This window comes from Nymphalis io, chromosome 4, assembly GCF_905147045.1.
Source record: "Nymphalis io chromosome 4, ilAglIoxx1.1, whole genome shotgun sequence".
Lineage (NCBI taxonomy): Eukaryota > Metazoa > Arthropoda > Insecta > Lepidoptera > Nymphalidae > Nymphalis > Nymphalis io.
In genome coordinates, this window is record NC_065891.1 from 2060015 (window position 1) to 2080957 (window position 20943).

Consider the following 20943-nt stretch of genomic DNA (forward strand, 5'->3'; position numbering starts at 1 on the left):
AGTATCATGGTGGTATTCGTTCATAATAATCTCCTAATTATTATACAAGCTTTTTGCAACAACAAAAAAACAAGCTATTTATATTTTATATATATACATACATAAAGTTAATCGCCGAATAAATTATCAAACTAATCGTAAACTATTTAAAAAATGGTCCACCACAAGTACTCATTTCAATAAAAGCAATACTTCACGCAAGTGAGCAGCTCACTCGAAGTAATCTTGTATCCTGAAATACAGAACCAAATGACCGGAAAGCGTGCTACTCGTCGTGCAATGTGCTCCAGTGTTTTCAGATGGTAGATAACATTATCCTAAAACCAAACAACATTTCTTCTACAAATATTTTTCTACTACCATCTACATTGCGTGATTTATTTTATAATGTTTCGTTTCACAACGTCAAACTAAGCAATGAATAGTTCACAGACTTCTTGCGTGCAGTTGTCTTCGATTCAAAGTTTACATGACCGTAACATGGTACGAGGCCAATTTTAGACGTAACTCAGTCAGTACGGTGAGAACGGTTGCAGCGTAGTAACGTTCGTTCTGATGCTGTGGAAATGTTAACACTCTGTTAGTACGTTCGCGTAATGTTTTATGTTAATTTGCATGAATTTTAGTGATTTAAAAGAGAAGTTCTTTGGAATTTTGAGTGAGGTGGAATAGCTTGTTGTGTTTGTATAGAAATATCGGTAAGCGATCTTTTTTATGTTTGATTGAATAATGTATTTTATCTTCATCGAAATAAAAAATAAAAATCCTTATTAATAAATTAAATTCACTAGAATAAAAATATTTGTATTTTGCGAGGATTTTTTTAGGGCTTTCAGGTATTTTTATAAACTTCTACAACCGTAATGTAAACATAAGTTCTCGTAATAAATTATTTTTTATTAATACGTATAATTAATAAATACTCTGGCAATAATAAACGAATTCAGTAATTAGCAATAATAAATAATTGAGATGTATGTTTTTATAATATCATAAATGTTTTTACAAACATATTTAATAAATAATTATTTAATATAATTAAATTAAAATATATACTGTATAAAGTAATAAATTAATAAGAATTCATCTTTTGACTTATTATTAATTGATAATTATTTATTTCCGTGCCAGTGGTAAGTTTTTTTTACAGTTGATATTCAAAATCTAACAACTCCAAATTACACAGAGACTTAGGCTTTTAATGCTTTTCGTCTTAAGTGATTTACAGTATACCACTTCCTTTACTTACCCGAAGTGAATTTAATTTGTCCACCAATAAGTGTAATGCTTCTTTATTGAATAAATGAAATTGAATTTTACCCAATTCTGTCGTATCACTGTAAATAGTAAAAGGGATGAAAATGAAAGGATTATTTGTATATATTTCAATGCGACTTCATTCTAAATAAATCATCGGTTTGGGGAACGGTTCTTTCAACAAAACTTAGTAAGGGATCAATGTGTTTCATCGTTCATCTTAAATGTAAACTTTGAACGATTCATCCAAAATGAAAATTTGAGTACGTCTGTTTACACGAACCTTAAGCCCGCAGGTTAATTACGACCCAAAATTATATGTACGTTCCTACAAATTTTGAAACGGTTATTAAAAAAACAATTTATTATTCTAATAACAAAAAAATAAAAGCTTAATATTGCCATGAGGCCCTGATTATCGGGCATGACTGTAGTCGTCTTTTTGATCCATCATCGGGTATCCGGATCTGTAAACCAACTAGCCATCGAAACAAATCAACAAACCGAAATATGATACATCTGCTGTATGCTTTCGAAGTGTTGGGTGGTTTGCAGACCGATCTTATATCAGTATCAGTACCAGGATATCATATTTTTGTCGGGCAAATTTGAAAAGTATACATTGCATAAGTATTCTTTCACCAACTGGGAAAAGAAAATTTCATACAAAATCTCCAAACACTTTTATATCCGATTGGCGTAGTTAGTAGTACTTGCCTATCACGCTGAAAGTTGTGGGATCGATTCCCACCCAGGACAGATTTGTGTGCATAAACATGTCTGTTTATCCTGAGTCAGGGTGTAATTATCTATATAAGTATGTATTTACAAAAGAAAAGTAGTATATCAGATGTCTGGTTTCCATAGTACAAGCTCTGCTTAATTTGGGATCAGATGGCCGTGTGTGAATAATGTCTCAGGATATTTTTATTATTATTATTACGTCCGAGCGTTTTTGAATTTCCTTTAACATAGCATTATTTCTAAACATTGTTTAGCAAGTGATTAGTTAAACAATGAAATATTAGTTAAACAATCCTTTTTCGAAATTCGAATGTCAAATCAATAATAACAGAAGGGGCGAAATCAGTGTATAAGCCGGTAAGCAATCTTTATAACTGAGGAAGTAAATAACTACTTTAGGAAATTACTTAACTACTGATATACATATTAACTCCTTTGAGGTACAGCTAATATACGAAGGTTACACTCATCATCACGATCATCCTTGATCAAATTATAATAGTTTTAGTCAGGATCAATCATAGCTGGTGTTGAGACGCGCTTTATAATTAAGAAACCGTATTAACATCAGTATGTGAACTTGAAAGCTATGACGTCACACAGTCAACCAGTGAATCGTCAAGTTTATAGTGATCCCTTGATCTTTGATCTCGGGAATTGAAAATGAAACAGACAGGAAATGGAAAGTTCAAAATTAAAACATTCTGTATTCAAGTAGACCCTTATAATTACTTTTAAATCATATTGCATTATAATATTAAATGTAAAGCTGTCACTGGCTTGGAATATAGATTATACTGAGAGTACCAGCAAGAAACTCAGTTATTTCACATTCCTCCAATTAAATTACATAAGTAAATTAAATACTTTGAAATTATCATCTGGCATTATCTGGCATGAAAATCGAAGAATACTAGCTCCATGCTCATCGGCTTATGTCTTAATTATCAATGTTTTAAGCATTCGTTTTAAAATAGAGATATACGATACTTATGTACACAACTAGATTTTACGACTCAAGCCACACATGCAAACACATTAATTACACGGATAAGTATAGTAGGTTGATATCGTAAAGCTTAGCACAGTGAAACATTGTCACTACACCATATGTGCGCATACGTTAGGTTTCATTAGTATTCCTGTGCGACCTTGTACCATATTTCACCTTCGACTCCGATTACAGCTACCATTTTAGTATTCCGTACCGAAAACTTCAAAACATTATCTAAGGTCGTCAACAAATCCAATCTGTATATATATATTTATAATCTGTATGTGTATATTTCGTTTTACAGTTTATTTCGTGTAATTCATAGGATATAAAAAAAAGCCGAGATGGCCCTGTGGTAAGAACGAGTGAATCTTAACCGATGATCTTGGGTTCAAACCCGGGCAAGCACCACTGAATTTTCATGTGCTTAATTTGTGATTATAATTCATCTCGTGCTTTACGGTGAAGGAAAACATCGTGAGGAAACCTGCATGTGTCTAATTTCACTGAAATTCTGCCACATGTGAATTCTACCAACCCGCATTGGAGCAGCGTGGTGGAATAAGCTCCAAACCTTCTCCTCAAAAAGAGGAGAGGAGGCCTTTAGCCCAGCAGTGGGACATTCACAGGCTGTTACGGATTACGGAATAAATATAAAACAAATGTCGTAAATATTTATAAGATTAAGCGATTGTAAAAAAATAAAAAATTTTAATCTGTATAATAGAATATATGTATAATGGTATTATTTAATTTCGCTATTAATAATTACCTTCTATGTATATTGAATAATAATTTTGACTTTGATACAAATTGATAAGATGAAATAAATACACTTCCAATTCAATATGATTTTTTTGGAACTTTTTAAGGGATAAGAAACGTAACTTGCCTATACTTCTTGGTAGCAATCACAATATAGAAATATTATACATTTATATAACCGCTTATATGTAGCGCACGGCCATGTAGAAAGGCGATTCAAAAAGCCCTAATTGTTTGATGTACGATTTATTCTTTGATAAAGTATATTTTAACTTAAATTTTAATTATAATATAAAAATCAGTTATTATTTAAAATAGATCTCAAAGAATATCTACAATTTAAAACATTACTTATCGAAATTATATAAAATGTATATTATTTATTTCGCATTCATTAATCTCTTACAAGGAAATACTGGCTTACATTTCTATTTTTATTTTCAAAGAATTTTTTCGCAAATCAAAAATGGGAATATATTTTATTGTTATACTGTATAACTTAGGAACACAGACGAGCAAATGGCTTTCCTTAATTATCATTTAAACAATAAAAATATTCCTTGTTGTGAGCGTCAAAGATATAAATTATACAATTAAATAAAACTGTATAACATGTACAATAAGACGGTATTATCCGTAAGTAGCTTTAAGAATCATGCGGGTTCTTAAAATCGAATCGAATTATAGATGACATTATTGAAATTTAAGAAATAAACTAGGTCTTTTTAAAAGAAAATTACGTCGTAAATTATATATTCAATTTAATAATTTAATTATCGTATGTATATCGTACATGTAGCTACAAATCTATCAAATATGTATATGTTTAGTGCTAACGCATGAGATGCGCAGTGTAGATATAGCATTTCAGCTCAATATATAGAAACACTTGCATGCTTGCGCACCACAAATCTGTACATATTTGCACACAACTGAACTTGATTAAGGTAAACATATTCTAAAATATAATTTTATATTAACTGTTCTTAACAAACACCGGAATACTTCGAGGTGATAAGGGAATTCAATCAATCGTCATCGGCCCTTAAGCTAGCATGGTAGAATAAGAAATAAAAAAAATAATTAATTTTTATACATACACAAATCCTTAATATATACTGTTATCATTATAATATATAATAAAATGTAAAATTCAATCTCAGGTCAAAAAATATGATTCAGCTTCCGGAAATATAGATCTCGGTTATGCTAATAGTAATGATGTATAATTCGCAGAAATAGAACTAATACGATGATAGCTATAGTGTGTACGTGTATCGACGCTGTATCACCGTCTGTTAATAAATATGCAATCAGAGACGAAGACATTTTATAAACATATTTCGAGTTTGACCGTTCGCAATTTTGTATATACAATGACTATGAATTAAGCGCAATCCTAGACGGACTTTATTAAATTTTCGTGAAATTATCTTAGGCGATACTTTTATTCTATTTCATAAAAATTACCGGGGAAGGTAATCATAAGCAACTGTTTTCACTTCAAACGACGTCACAGATAATAATTATTTATTACAGTTGTTTACGCTGTGACATATATTTAAGACTACTTCACATACTATAGAGATAAAACTGACTGTTGTATAGAAGATTCGTCTGTGCTTTTATGTATATAAGGCCTTAGGGCTTACAGAGTTACTATGCAAACGTGTATTACCTTTGCGTCTACTTTATAAAGGTCATGGACGTGTAAATAAAGTGAAAACTGCAGCTACTAACTCACACAGACCATAGTATACATACCGGATATATGTTTTATATACCGAATATATTAGTGGCCGTCACGGAAAGCTTGGCAGAAACATCATCAATCATTATCATCATTTTGACGGGCCGGTTGGCGTGGTAGATACTTGCCTTTCAAGCCGAAGTGTGGGTCGATTCCCAGTATAGACATTTTTGTGCATGAACATGTCTATTTGTCCTAAGTCTGGGTGTAATTATCTATATAAGTATGTATTTACAGTACAAAAGAAAGGTAGTATATGTGGTATATCAGTTGTCTGGTTTCCATAGTACAAGCTCTGCTTAGCTTGAAAACAGAATAATGTTCCAGGATATTATTATAGTTATCATTTCGGATGAGTGTATTTATAATAATACACTAATCAACAACTAAATATGGAGAAAAAAAATCCCAGACATTTGTTAGAAAAATATTTTTTTATAATAATACATAGCAACAAATCCGCATCACACAGAAACGTCGACAAGGAAGCATGTCGGTAAAAGAATAGGCCGTTTGGAGTTATGCAAAGTGCTTTATCAGATCCCACGTTTACAGTGGCCAAAGCAATATGCAGTATGATGTCTGTCTGTCAGTATGTAACGTAATTATAAATCCTATCAGATAAAATTTGATATGTAAGATAGCTTGAGGTACGATGGGTTTGACATGCCGCAAGAATAAAAAACCCGTTAAAAAAAAAAGAAAAGAAAAAAAGAATAGGCCGTTTGCCGACGCGGCATACGACTCAGTGTTACCCTCAAGACAATTGATATTTCCGTCATAAGAAATAAAACGAACGTCTTCTATTTCTTATCTTTTACGACTTCTTCACATGTCCGTTCTAATAATTCATACAATCCTTATACATGCATAATAGCAAACCGGAGGACTTCTCCGCTTTTCCAATTCAGTGTATCTAATTATCCTTGTACAAAACTTTTCAACGAGCTCTCAGAACCATAAACAAATAATTGAACATTTAAATATCCTCTAGAAAAAAAATACTATTCTACATAATTTGTTAAAAAAATTATTTACTGGAAACATTAATCGTTGTTCTATCGGTGTGTGTTGTGACGTCATGTATATATTATTTATACACTAATGCCTAAAAACGGAGTGCAATGTTTTCAGGGTTTATGTATTTATGTGAGTTTTTACATCACCAAAACGCTTAAATTCTTGAATAATAAAAGTTCGCGAAAATATTATTCTACTAGGGCATTTTCCTTTTGTAAATTATCGTTTGTAAAACTTTTTTATTTTATTTTACAATTGTTGTAAACACAAACTTGAAAATATAGTTAAGAGGACATTATGGACTATCGAAAAATTCAGCTCATAAAAAAACTCGTCCAACAATGTGCGTTGTGTGAATTTTTTACTAATTCGATAGCGTTGACGCTAAATGCGATTTTTATTAAATGGAAGCAGCACCGCCTGTTCACAATGATCGGAATTCCATACAAAACTAATACTACTACTCGCAATATATATAGCTCACAGATCACAAACAAAATTTATAGGCCTTTATGCAAGCTCGTCTGGGAAGGTACCACCCATTCATCAGATATTCCACTGCAAAACTTGGTATTGTTGTGTTCCGGTTTGAAGGGTGAGTGAGCCAGTATAATTACAGGCACAAGGGACATAACATCTTAGTCCCCAAGGTTGGTGGCGCATTGGCGATGTAAGCGATGGTTAACATTTCTTACAATGTCAATCTGGTCGTTAATGACCACTTACCATCAGGTGGGCCATATGTTCGTCCGTCTTTCTATTCTATAAGAAAATAGTCAAATTAAATATTAGAATTATATTTTATTTTTTGATACGATAAAAGAACTGTCACAAATATATTCAGTTTGTTGTTACTCTTATCCACATTACTCAGGGGAGACGTATTTGCATAGAGCGGAATCTTCCTGTGGGTGTATGATTTAAATCATACTCATGTAGAGGCATAATGAGCACGAATCATGCTAAAATTTACTACAGTAACATTTGCAAGCGGTAGCTCATTGTTTTTCCCCTTTTATCACCGCCATTTTCAGACCGATTACGTGAGACCCCATGCTGACAGTTTCAAGTAAAGGGCTCCCTAGGCAAGGCTTTTATTATCATTTAATGATAGCTCAAGTTACGCGTTATATAGTGGGATAGTTATTTTATATAACGTAACGTAAATCAACACAACAAGCTTAATCTGATTAATGTGGAATTTAAGTAATATAAAATAAAGTCAAGAAGCAGCTGTAAGATGTCCTCTCCTCGTAAGAATAATAATAAAAAAGATACAGTTTCAAACATTTAATAGAAGATTTATTGTAGGCTTTAAGGGCCAGTAATTATCACTTTACCATATCGAAACTTCTTTTAAAACAATAATATTCAAATATAATATTTCTCTATGAATTTATTTGGTTTTATTTAAGTTTAACGTTACGTACTTCGTTATTTAGAATAACACAAAGAATTAAAATTTATAATCTTAAAATCTAAATGTTAATCTAAATTTTAGAGAAAAATTAAATTAATACTAATAATTATAGGAACCTCATGTGTATGCGTATGCGTATGTGTGTTTATGAGAAGTATTTTCTGAATATATACCAACACGCTACATTACTTCATGTTATATGTATATAATATAATCTCAAGTTAATTTGTAGTAATAGTTGATTTACCATATACATCGTTCCAAGGGACTTTGTAAGTTGCACCTTAAGTTTCTATATCACACAAAAATACACAAAAAGATTTGTCAAAATCGGTTCTTAACTAAAAAAGTTACACCCGAGAAGCACCTCTTTTATGAACTCACTTAATAAAACAATCCATTGTAACTCTCTAATCTCATCTTAATAAATTAACAGAGGTCCTCTGAAACTATTAAATTTTGGTCACTAAATGTTGACTGACACTACATGAAGGGGTACGGGGACAACTGAACGGACCACATAAATACGTAATAGGGGATCATGGTCTATGGAAAGTGATTGACATTTTGAATTCTGAAACAAGCCGAACAAACTGCTAGCATTAGAATTCTTGAAATAACCCCACATTAAAACGAATTTCAGCTGTTAAATTGTATTTGTAAACAGGGATTCCGAATCGATTTGAATTCAGTTGATGCTAATTCTACGTTAAATTACAACGGCCTTCGTTATTAAATGTTTAGTGGGTATTTAGTAAAACATATCTCATCATTCATTTTTTATCACTTTCTGGTATCATTGATTTGATATTCGTTAGAATATACATTGTTAACTAATCAGCCCCATTTGTAATTTAGCCCCAAAATAACGTAATTTATTGCATGCAGCATGTACATAAACATTTCTCCATTAATCTACAGTTATGGAAGTAATTTTTCTCAGATAATATCGTTAACATTCATGTTAACTTTTTTGCAATGTAAATTTTTACATTCCCAATAAATAAACAAAACTATTTACTCTGCTTATTAGTAGTTGCTGTATATATATATATATATATTTTTTTTTTTATATTCGCCGGGAGGGCAAATGACTCTACTCCACCTGATGGTAAGTGGTAGTAGAGTCCAAACGCGACGACGGCCAGTACAGACGGGAAAAACGTTCTGCACTAGCCGCCTTCGCCTTGCCGGCCCGCAAGATGCCTCTTCACGCCTCGTTTGAAGGAACCCGGGTTGTAAGAGGAGGGGAACACGTGAGCTGGTAAGGAATTCCATTTTTTGGAAGTGCGACAAAGAAAGGAGTTGCCAAATTTCTTTGTACGCGATGGAATTGATGTCACAGTTAGGCGGTGACATCGAGAACCAGCTCGCGTGGACTTAAGAAGGAAGGGGGAAGCAGGGATTAGAGAGAATAATTCCTCAGAGCACTCGCCGTGATACAGACGATAGAAAGCGCTCAGTGCTGCTATCTCGCGACGCAATTGTAAAGGTTCAAGGGTGTTTGTGACCTTTACGTCGCCAATAATGCGTACTGCACGTCGCTGCAACCGGTCCAAGGCCTCCATTAGGTACTTAGCGGAGCCATCCCAAAGGTGCGAGCAATATTCCACGCAAGACCGTACCTGTGTTTTGTACAGCAGGTACAGTTGTTGAGGCGTGAAAAAGCGCCGCACCTTGTTCAGAACTCCGAGTTTCCGTGAAGCTGTTTTTATAACAGCCGCGATGTAATCCCTTGGACTAAGGTCGCAGCGAACGTCAATCCCCAGCATGGTGATTTTGCTTTGCATCACCAGCGGAGTACCACAGAGGGAGGGAAGAGGGGAGAATGTTGACTTTTTCGCCGTGAGAGCGCATACCTGTGTTTTCTTGGCATTAAACTCAACAAGATTATCAGAGCCCCATTTGGCGATGAGCTCTAACGTCCTATCGAGTTCAATGACAAGATTCTCCCGCCTCTCCTCAGTTTCCGCCCGCCCAGCCACTGCGCGTCCGTGGTATCCACCATGCACTGTACTATCATCTGCATAGCAATGTATGTTCCCAAGGGAGAGCATATCATTGATATGCAAAAGAAAGAGTGTGGGAGATAGCACAGATCCCTGGGGGACCCCAGCATTCACTACATAGAATTGTGAAGCGCAACCATCTACTAAAACACGAAGGCTACGCTTGTGTAGGAAGCTGGCAATCCAGGTGCATAGCTGAGCAGGCAGACCATATGCCGGTAGCTTGGAGAGAAGACTTCTGTGCCAGACCCTGTCGAAAGCCTTGGAGATATCGAGGCTGACAGCCAACGATTCTCCATGCTTGTCGATAGCTTCACCCCAGAGGTGTGTTACGTACGCTAGAAGATCACCTGTGGACCGTTTTGGTCGAAACCCGTACTGACGATCATTAATTAGACAGTGATCTTCTAGGTAATGGATCAGTTGGTTGTTTAAAATCCGTTCCATCACCTTACAAAGTACTGAGGTGATAGCTATTGGCCGATAATTTGCCGGGTCAGACCGATCCCCTTTTTTGGGAGCCGCTTGCACATTAGCTCTTCTCCAAGCCTCCGGCACACTTCCCGAAGAGAGAGAAAGTTGGAACAGGCGCGTTAACACAGGAGACAGCTCCGCTGCGCACTTCTTCAGCACTATGGCTGGTATTCCATCGGGACCGCTAGCTTTCCGTACATCAAGTGATTGCAGCTCCGCACGCACATCACGTTGCCTGATTTTAATGTCAGGCATCGTATGGCCACATGCAGGTATTGTAGGTGGCAGTGCACTACAATCATCGATGACGGAATTGTCGGCAAAGAGTTTAGCCAGGAGATCAGCTTGCTCTTGCGGACTGTGAGCTAGCGATCCGTCCGGATTTCTGAGCGGTGGCAGCGAAGGTTGGCAGAAATTGTTTTGCACAGACTTGGTCAGACGCCAGAAGCTACGGGAGCCCCTAGGATGCGAAACAAGGTCATGACCAATCTGTACAATGCGCTGTGCATCCGCTCTCGTGTATGCCTTTCTACAGGACTTGGAATTTTTATTATAGTTTGCTTTCAGTGAGTCAATGTTAGATGCCCCGCTAATACAGCCGTTGATCCACTTGCGATATGCCGCCTGCTTAGATGATACAGCATCGGCACATTCACGAGTGAACCAACGGTTACGCGTACTCCTACTGACGAGATCTGAGCTAGAAATGTAGTATTGCATTCCCAGCATGATCTCGCCAGCAACAGCAGCGGCACTAGCTGTCGGGTCATTCCCACTGAAGCAACGTTCCTTCCAAGGGACCGACGCATAGTAATCGCGCATACCGTCCCAATCCGCCGACTTATAGTGCCAAACGCGACGTTTGCATACCGCTAGTGGCGGCAGCTTGGCCTGTGGCACTCTGGTAGAAATAAGGCTGTGATCCGAAGAGCCAAGAGGAGCCTGAACCACAACTTGATATTCCACCGGGTGAGAAGTCAGCAGAAGGTCCAGTAGAGAAGGTGCTTGCCCATCAATGTCTGGGATCCTGGTGGGCTGATCAACCAGTTGGGTCAAGTCATGTGTGAGAGCAAAAGCATGAGCAGTCCTTCCAGCATGGTCAGTTTTGAGGGATTTCAACCAGGATTCGTGGTGAGCATTAAAATCCCCCATAAACACCAATTCCGCGTTAGGAAATTGCTCTTGCGCAGCATCTGCCACCCGACTAAGATGGTCAAATATTATATAATATATTAAATAATATATTACACTACTACGATTACAAAAACGTCTCCAAGCTGTTTTATCTGTAGTAGGAGTGTTAATTGTGTTGTTTTTTCTATGTAATGTTGGTAGGTGGATAGACAAATCGACCACCTGATGGTAAGTGGACACCGTCGCTAATATACATTGGTGTCATAAGAAATATTAACCATTCCTTACATCGCCATTGCGCCACCAACCGTTGTTAAGGAGGAGTTATATCTCTCGTACTTGAAGTTTCTCTAGCTCACTCATCTTTCCAACCGAAACACAGCAATAATGAGTATTGCTATGTATCAGTAAAATATTTTATAAATGACCACCCGTTTATAACCTACCAAGATGGGCTTGCACAAAGCTTTACCACCAAATAAATAAAACTTTACATTTTTCATTGAACATAAGCATCCATCATCTTCTGATTCTCAAGCAGTGTATAATAGCGTATATTACTACTTTGTGGCGATAGATGGCGGTAATAAAATCTGTCAGTTTTCTGAATCGCGCTGTCTAGTTTCGCTACTGATATATGTAATGTGAAAGTGATTATGTTCAAATGATCAGTCAGTTGAAAGCTCTTCCATAGTTTCATTTATGTTTTATCCCCCGACATTAGTTATTAGCAAGCAGTAAGTCAATGGATATTTCTAAATTTAGCCTCGTAGACAATAGCTTAATAATGTGCAACATTATTAAGCTATATATAAACATAATATATAGCTTTTCTGTCTGAAAATATAATGCAAAAGTTTTATATCAATCTATATCGATTTATAGTTTCTGTGTAACTGGAAAAAAGCAAACAAATGATACATTAACATACTAACCTACAATAGGGCAATATGATGGATGAAGCTCCGAATCCATGCGCTTAATGAAAGAATTCTACTCAATAGTAAGACAATATTATCCACTGGGTTCGAATCCCACTATGCAAAATTTTATATTTGTATATATGCCAGTTTTTCTAGATTTTAATGACATCGTGTTTCCGAACTCATCGTTTCTAATTAAAGCTTGTGTGTAAAACTATTATATATTTATTAGGTTTACTTCTCTTTACGTCACATTTGGCAATCTGACAACGAAAAGAGGTCAATTAAGATATAAGGCCACTAGAAGAAATGTGGATGGCTTTGACACTATTGACATTAAGTGTGATCTTATTAAGCCTTCTCACATCACTTATGGTTCTCATTTACGGACGTAACCTTAATATCTAAAGCGTTTTCCGACACAACTTTTATTTAGTGCACAAATAAAATTTCATATGCAAAGCTTCATTAAGTACACTTGTATATAAAATAAAGTAAATAATGTAGAAATTGATGCAAGTTTGTTCCAAAAATTATGATAATTAATTAGCTTTTGCGTATTTAAAATCTTGGGTTTATTGGCTTTTAATAATTTCATTATAAATTATTATCTTAATTCAATTAGACGAAGGCTTAACTCTATTTTGCGTCATATAACGATATTAAAATTGTTCGATGCTGGTGGAACGTTTTTTTGTTTTGCTGCTGATGATGATTTGCTGGGGAATATTTATGAATTAGCTGGATAGGTAAATGTGGCTTACATATAATCATTGTAAAATATTGTCACTAAAGATAACTACAGAACACATATATTACTTAGTAAAGGTGGTCATATCACATCAGGTCCGAGTGTCATGATTCCATGACGGTTCATGACAGCGTCAGTATTTATGAGCAATGGTTACTGCAATTTGAAACCTATGCAATACAGTTTCATAAGGCAGAAAAATTAAAAGATTGATTATCGCTTTTCATAATAACACAATCCATATAAATAAAATTGTGTTTTATACAGATTATAAATACAGGTAACGTCTATATGATTCAAACCTTTGTAGCCCGATTTCATGTAAACATGAAATCGAGCTTTTACAATATTATCCCTGAAAACGTTCAAAATTTTCAATTCAGAACAAAATATTATTTTTCTATAAAAAATGCCACAAAGCTTCTCTTTAAAGCTCGTTATTATATTGTCAAACAAAACAATGACCCACTAAGTTTCATTCATGATTTATTTTTAATCTTTGCGAATTTGTGTTTGCAAGACAGATTAACGATATTTTAACGATTTGCTACTTCATTTCTGATACGTACCGTTAAGGTCTGCAATACCTTCCCGACCTCGTTTTCCCCACCACCTACAATATGGTTACCTTCAAGTAAAGAGTGAATAGGCATCTTCTGGGCAAGCGTTCTCCTTTGATCTCCTGTATCTTCACTTTCCATCAGGTGTGATAACAGTCAAGCGCTAGTCTACATATTTGAAAAAAAGAATAAAAGTGATTTTTGACTATCAATAAGCAATTCACTAAAATTAATAAAAAACTACATCATTTTTCATTTTTTTAATCTCAAGTACTATAGAACCACTATAGACATTCATTTAGGTTAATAAAATAATAATTATATATACTTACTTAAATATTTAGTGCATGTTTAATGTTTATGAATCCGATTATAGACTCCACTCTTACGCACGTGTATTCCAAATATAACTTATGTTACTTAAGAGCTCCAAAGGCCATATAGTTACTCCTGCAGTTAAAACTTATTACATATTTTATGAGCTTTTTCATATTTGATTTTAAGGCTGTATTCTAATTACGAAATCATTTAAATGGATATATCCTATCGATACCTAAATTCTAGCAAAATTACAAACTCTATACGTAAAAACTATAATTTAATGTGCAATCTAATAACTGTATTGGCTGGCATCGGCCCCCGAGATACGGGTCTTCCTATTTTATGGTGTCAGTCTTTGAATGTATGTACAAAAAAGTATCATAATATTTACTAAAATAATATGAATGTAATATAAGCAATTCAAATAATTATTTTGTGAAGTTGGCGTAAATCATTTTTACTACGTAAGCGGATTTTCAAGATACCTGATATTATATCGCCACATGAGCTGCCTATAAAAAGTAATACGTATTCGAATCCCTACTAAACTTTCTAATATAGAAGCGGAGATTGAACACTCCGTCCATAAACTGAAGAAACGCATAACTCCCTTTTATAGCGTAAGATTTTATTATTCGGCTTACGCAAGCGAAATAAAATCGATAGGAAATATTCAAATCACCAATTATTTGATTACAAATAAATATAATATAAAAATTGATTTAATTTCTATTTTATGATGTAAATATTATACTTGATAAAAAACAATTATTTTATATTATTTTTGTGTTATTAATATACATACAAACAAAGTGTTCAATGAATAGCAAAATTAATTTCAATTATTGCCCGACAAGTAATTATTTTTTATATACATATTACTAAACTATATTACCTATGGGCCAGTATCAAAATACAATCTGTATTGCCAATGTGCCAATATCAAATATGACAAAGGGTTTTCTAACACCAGTATTCATATGCATATTATATTTCTGTAACTAAATCAAAACCAGATAGTATTGTCTAAAATGAGTTCAAAATCGTATTATTGAAAGTAAAACTTAATTCTTTCGCAATACTGCGCTGTACAATTTCTCGTATCAAAATAACTTCTTTTTCCATTTTACCAAACCGCCTATACCTCTTTACGTCTACAATTACGATAGTGCTAAAATTAAACAAAATAGAATCGTTATCTCATCAAAAATATAAAATGATCAAAAAAACAAGTCTCACTTCACCGGATCTTTTTTGTGACACCTCATGTAAAACCAAATCAGTTATTTTATTTAGTAGCTTTGAAAGCAGCTTCAACAAATTTGTTATAAGTTGAATGTTAGTTACTTACAACGTTTATACTGACCGTAACAATAGTAGACATATTTATTTCTATAATAAACAAGTATAAAAATAGCTTCTAGCTTTGTCCACAATACAGTTATAGACTTGGCGGGTCCCAGATTTCATCTGTCAAACCATTTAAACGATATTCGAATAAGTCGATATTTTTTCGAATTCATAATATAGTTTTCGTCAGGAAAATTCGACGGTTTTGTCGCCTCTGGTTACATAGAATTTTTAATCATCTTACCTGGTTTCTGGAGTAATGTCTGTGTTGTGGTGCTGAGCTTTTTCTAGTTAACGTTATGGAGACTGAAATAATGCGGAAGTGATTTGTTCATGCAGAATATGCCTTATATATATTTAGTCAGAATATAATATAACCGTTTTGCCAGTCATAAGTAGTATTGCCTGGTGAAAATTTTGACAATACAAAACAATGTTGTAGATAATAGTAGTGATAATTTAATTCAATAATGTTTTATTATATAATAATTCACGAACTCTTGATGTAATTTTGTAAATATATTGTTTGTGAAATAATAAATATTAAATGAATGGTTATAGAAACAAGCGCAAAGGTCAACCACTGACCGCCAGTATTTAATTGAAAAGGTACAGGAGCATATGCCATTTAACCGGTGTTATTTGACAAATATATTTTTTTACCTAAATCCAATTGCCGATATAATTAAGGTTGCCCAATGAATGTCCAGGCCATTTCGAAGCCTTATTAAATTACTTTAACAACCTGCTACAGTCGCAATCTCGTTAAAAGAGGCCAGGTCAGTCCGGTCAGCGTCATATAGAGTCAAAGGGTCCCTTTACTTTACTTAATACTAATTAATGACAGAGTGCATGACAACGTAATTGTGCCTTTACTATTTCTGCTCACTTTCAGACTAATGCGTTTATGTGTGTTGCGATCGTATGTATGTACATGTGGAAAATCGTGGTAAGGTTCCAGCGTGTATGTGTATGTATATAAGTGTTTGTAACTCAAAACTTTTTGAATTTCGAACTTTTTGAGAAAATTCGTCTGGAAATTAACCAAGTAATGTGCTTATAGTTTAACTCCAACATAAAATATATACATACTTTTGATTTTTCGAAATCATTCCATAGTACTCGTGTACTTAAAGGCACTTATAAGCAGTTTTGACAAATTAAGCCCAAACCGAATATATAATAAACGTTACAATTTGTTTATCCTGAAGACAGCATTTATAAATCTATCTCTAAATATATAAAACAACGTTTACATCAAACATAGCAATTACTAAACATAAAAGCAATGTCTTTCTTTTATAACTGATTTTATGTCATCCCCGCGGACGTCAGCCAAGGGTAGCCAAGACGACGATTTTGAATACAGAATAACCAATAGCGCAGAATATAATATACTTGAAAATATGCAGAAATATGTACGCAAATTCAAGTGCCCTTTCTATTTTCTCATTCTCATAATCCGATCGAACAGCAATTCGAAACTTCCAGAAAGCAATTAAGCCACAAGATAGCTTACACAGTTTCCAAAGTACAAAATCTCTTAACAAGAAAAACCAGTTATATTTCATTGACCCTGCTCCTGATTGTACCCAGAACCTCGTAATCTGCAGCCAGTAATCGGACCACCAATGCAGTCATTTTTTTATTAAAGTACAGTAATAGCCTCTAAATTTCCCACTGCGGGGCAAAGGCAAGGAGGCCTTACTCTACTACACTTACTCTAATACGCTGCTCCAATGCAGGTTGACGGACACACGTGGCAGTTCTAATCAGCCACATACAGGTTTCCTCATGTATTTTCCTTTATAAGGTAGGCACAAGAAATTGTAATGGTGCTTGCTCGAGATTGAACTTAGAATCAACGGTTAGTATTCCCATTTTCTAACCACTGGGCTATCACGGCTCTTTATTTTTTATAATTATAGTTGATTGCATCGTATTCCAGATCATACAATTATCATAATTGCTCAATTAATTGCTATAATTAGCATTTCACAATAACAGATAAACTGTTTATTTTTGTTCACTCGTTGTTTTAATTTTTGGACTTGTTTTACAATTTTAAAACATTTTTTGATGATACACAGAACAAGTCAGTATTTACGTAATGTAATAACTCATTTTAGTGAATTTACCTTTAGGCGGGCCTGGTTTAAATTTCGTTTGTATCACTTCCACCGTAATTCAGCCAATCACAGGCCCCTGCTGAACATACCTCTCGTGGGACCTAAAAGCTCCGTTATCGTACCACATTCTTCAGGTCCACCTAGAATAAAAAACATATTAATAAATGAAATACTTTCTTGATATTATTTATTGATTTTTCGCGTTTTTATGAAGCATTATTAATATCCATCCCCATCACTTCGTGGTAGGGCTTTTTGAAAACCCCTCTACGTATGTAGCACTCATTGACTGTGTATTATACCGCCAAACAATATTGTTGTGTTACGTTTTGAAGGGTGAGTTAGCCAGTGTACTACAGGCACAAAGGGACATAACATCTTAGATCATCTTATGTACAATGCCAATGTCTAGGGGCGGTAATGACAGGTTACCATCATGCACTTATCAGTCTGCCTACCTAATATAGTAAAAATTAAATAACAGTAGGTTTGCTTTAGAAGTTGCTACTGCAACCGTCAACGAGATAATAATTGGCTTTCCGAATTCATCGCTTCGAGGCCACTTCAGTTTCATTGAGATAAAGAATAATGAATAACTTAAAAAATATACTCTATTTCGAATTCAATGTATTATAGAGGAATAACTTTTAATGAAAGTGCGTATGAAGCGTTTTGTGTGGAATACATATTGCATCTATTTTATGATCAAACATTTTTTGCATATAAAAAATATTCTTTTAACAAATTTATTTTTTAGATTCCGTCCGATATTGGATACATATCCAACATCGGACGGAATATAAAATTCTATGTAGAATACATCAAAGTCTCCCATGACGATGTCGTGAACATTTCACATTAAACAAAATTGGGATACTTAAACAAAAATTATTTCATTTTGGGTCGAGGCGGATTGATGACATGAGTTTCGAGTTTAAAACATCTCATATAATATGAGCTGTCATATCTCATGAGGCAACCCTAACGTTAATTAAATGAGCACAACCAACGTATGACTATAAACAAAATTTCACTTGTCATTTTATTATTATATATTTTAGTATAAATCTTATATAATCATTACGTAACCGACAAACTGCTACTCTATGCCATATTTAATTTCTTGTGACGTCACAACGTGTTATTTAATTTTATTTAATCTGGAGCGTGTGGAGTAAATCTTACAAATGACTTTTAAACCACTTTCCCATAACGGATTGATGTAATATTCTTTTTTGCTGGTTAACCGTAATTATATTCCAATAAAATTACATAATATCCTAGATACCTAAACATTACGTTTGCCTGTATTTTTATTCTATAACATACTTCGATTTTTAAATCGTATTACATTAAACTACCTTACAAATGTCGTTTTCTTAGACTAGCTTTTAAAACGTATGAGTATTTCCAGCGGTTTAGCCTTAATATCTGTTTGCCATTGAAGCGTACTCTGCGCTTGTCAACTCCTTGCAATTTAAATTCACATTTTAAGAAGATCAGCTTGTTAAATTGAAAAACATTATTATTTCTTACATTTAATGTATAATTAAAATTTTATATGACATTTTACCGGTGGTAGTACTTTTTGCGTGCTGGGTGAAATACTAGCCATTACCAGCGTATAAGGCTTGAAAGACTGACCCTTGGATTATTAATCTGTTCGTCTGCTTAAAGAAATAAAAAATACAAAGAACTACAGAAGAACGTTTACGATCAGCTTAATTTAGAGGTACTCGTTAAATTTATACATCTATGCATTAATCAGCCTCTAAAGAACCACTGATGGACCCCACCACCTAAATAGCGCCATTATTTCCTTTCTTTCTTTCTTTCCTATTTTCGAATCGGAGTCTCCTTTCGGGAACCTTCATTTCCGATCGGTTAACATCAATACTTCAAACGACGTGACTTCCCAGTTATCACTAGCTTACATGCTTACTCTACGAACCATGTCGGCTATCTTCGTTCGTCTACGGATTTTGTCGTAATTAATTCAGTCGCATAGCAAAATACCAAGCATTTCTCTGTCTATAGCACGCTGAACGACCTTGAACTAGCGAATGAGGCCGATAAAGAACTACGTCTCGGGTTTGTATATCAACACTGATAACATACATAGCTCGTATACATTCGACGTCCGACGACCGACACTGAGGTAATTTGGATCAGAAGATATGATTCCCGAGCGCTGCTCAGTCGAGAAGGATTCTACAAGTGACATCTTTTTAGAAAATGACTTTATACTTACATTTAGCCATCTGGATACTTTTCTTAGGTAAGCCATTCGAAAACTTCAAGAGCAACGTCATTAATTCCATATATATATAATAGTATACTTACAGTACAGTAACAGCCTGTTAATGTCCCACTGCTGAGCTAAGGCCTCCTCTCCCTTTTGAGGAGAAGGTTTGGAGCTTATTCCACCACGCTGCTCTAATGCGGGTTGGTAGAATACACATGTGGCAGAATTTCAATGAAATTAGACACATGCAGGTTTCCTCACGATGTTTTCCTTCACCGTTAAGCACGAGATGAATTATAAACACAAATTAAGCACATGAAAATTCAGTGGTGCTTACCCAGGTTTGAATCCACGATCATCGGTTAAGATTCACGCGTTCTTACCACAAGGCCATCTCGGCTTTTTTTAATAGTATACTTACTTACAATATATTATTTTTTTTATTTACAATGAAAATACACGGTCATCTGATCCCAAACTAAGCAGAGCATGTACTATGGAAACCTAACAACTGATATACTACTTTTATTTTGTAGATACATACTTACATAGATAATTACACCCAGACTCGGGACAAACAGACATGTTTATAAACACAAATGTCTGTCTTGGATGAGAATCGAACCCACGACCTGCAGCGCGAAAGGCATCTACCAACCACGCCAACCGGCCCATCGTAAAATATAAAGATGATTTTTATGTTATTAAGGAAAATTCGTATTTCGATGTAAGTCTACTCACACGGACAAATAACGTTTTATCATATGATATTTTAATATTAATGAGATAGACATAAACAAATGGATATTATATCAAATCCACGGCTGTATTACAAAGAAGCTAATTATATAGAGTTGTTTAGGTAATTCATAAATGGTAATTTAGTACTTATATTAATATTTTTTTCTACGAATATAACTAAGGATATATAAAACAAATAAAGGCACGGACGCCATTCTGTGTTGAAAGATATAATTAATTATAAGAAAAAATGCTAATTTATACAAATAATGCTAATATAACCGCAAACCCAACGTCTTTTTTTTATATAGATTGAATAAACGTTTCAAACAATTGTATTTAAGTAAAAATCACTT

General features: G+C 34.3%; 1 protein-coding gene and 1 long non-coding RNA gene across 3 annotated transcripts in view; one reads left to right on the forward strand and one right to left on the reverse strand.

Annotated features, from left to right (window-relative positions):
- The first annotated feature begins 518 nt into the window (after positions 1–518).
- The window catches only part of LOC126781729 (CD151 antigen-like), a 112946-nt gene continuing 92521 nt past the window's right edge, over positions 519–20943 (forward strand). For both annotated transcript variants that reach the window (XM_050506728.1, XM_050506729.1), the window contains exon 1: positions 519–698. The gene's annotated coding sequence lies outside the window, so the exon portion shown is untranslated. The remainder of the gene's footprint in view (positions 699–20943) is intronic.
- On the reverse strand, positions 13798–14698 carry LOC126781774 (uncharacterized). The gene is made up of 3 exons (XR_007670703.1): positions 14608–14698; positions 14134–14251; positions 13798–13969 (listed from the first exon to the last, which is right to left on the reverse strand). It is a non-coding gene; the product is annotated as an uncharacterized LOC126781774 (long non-coding RNA).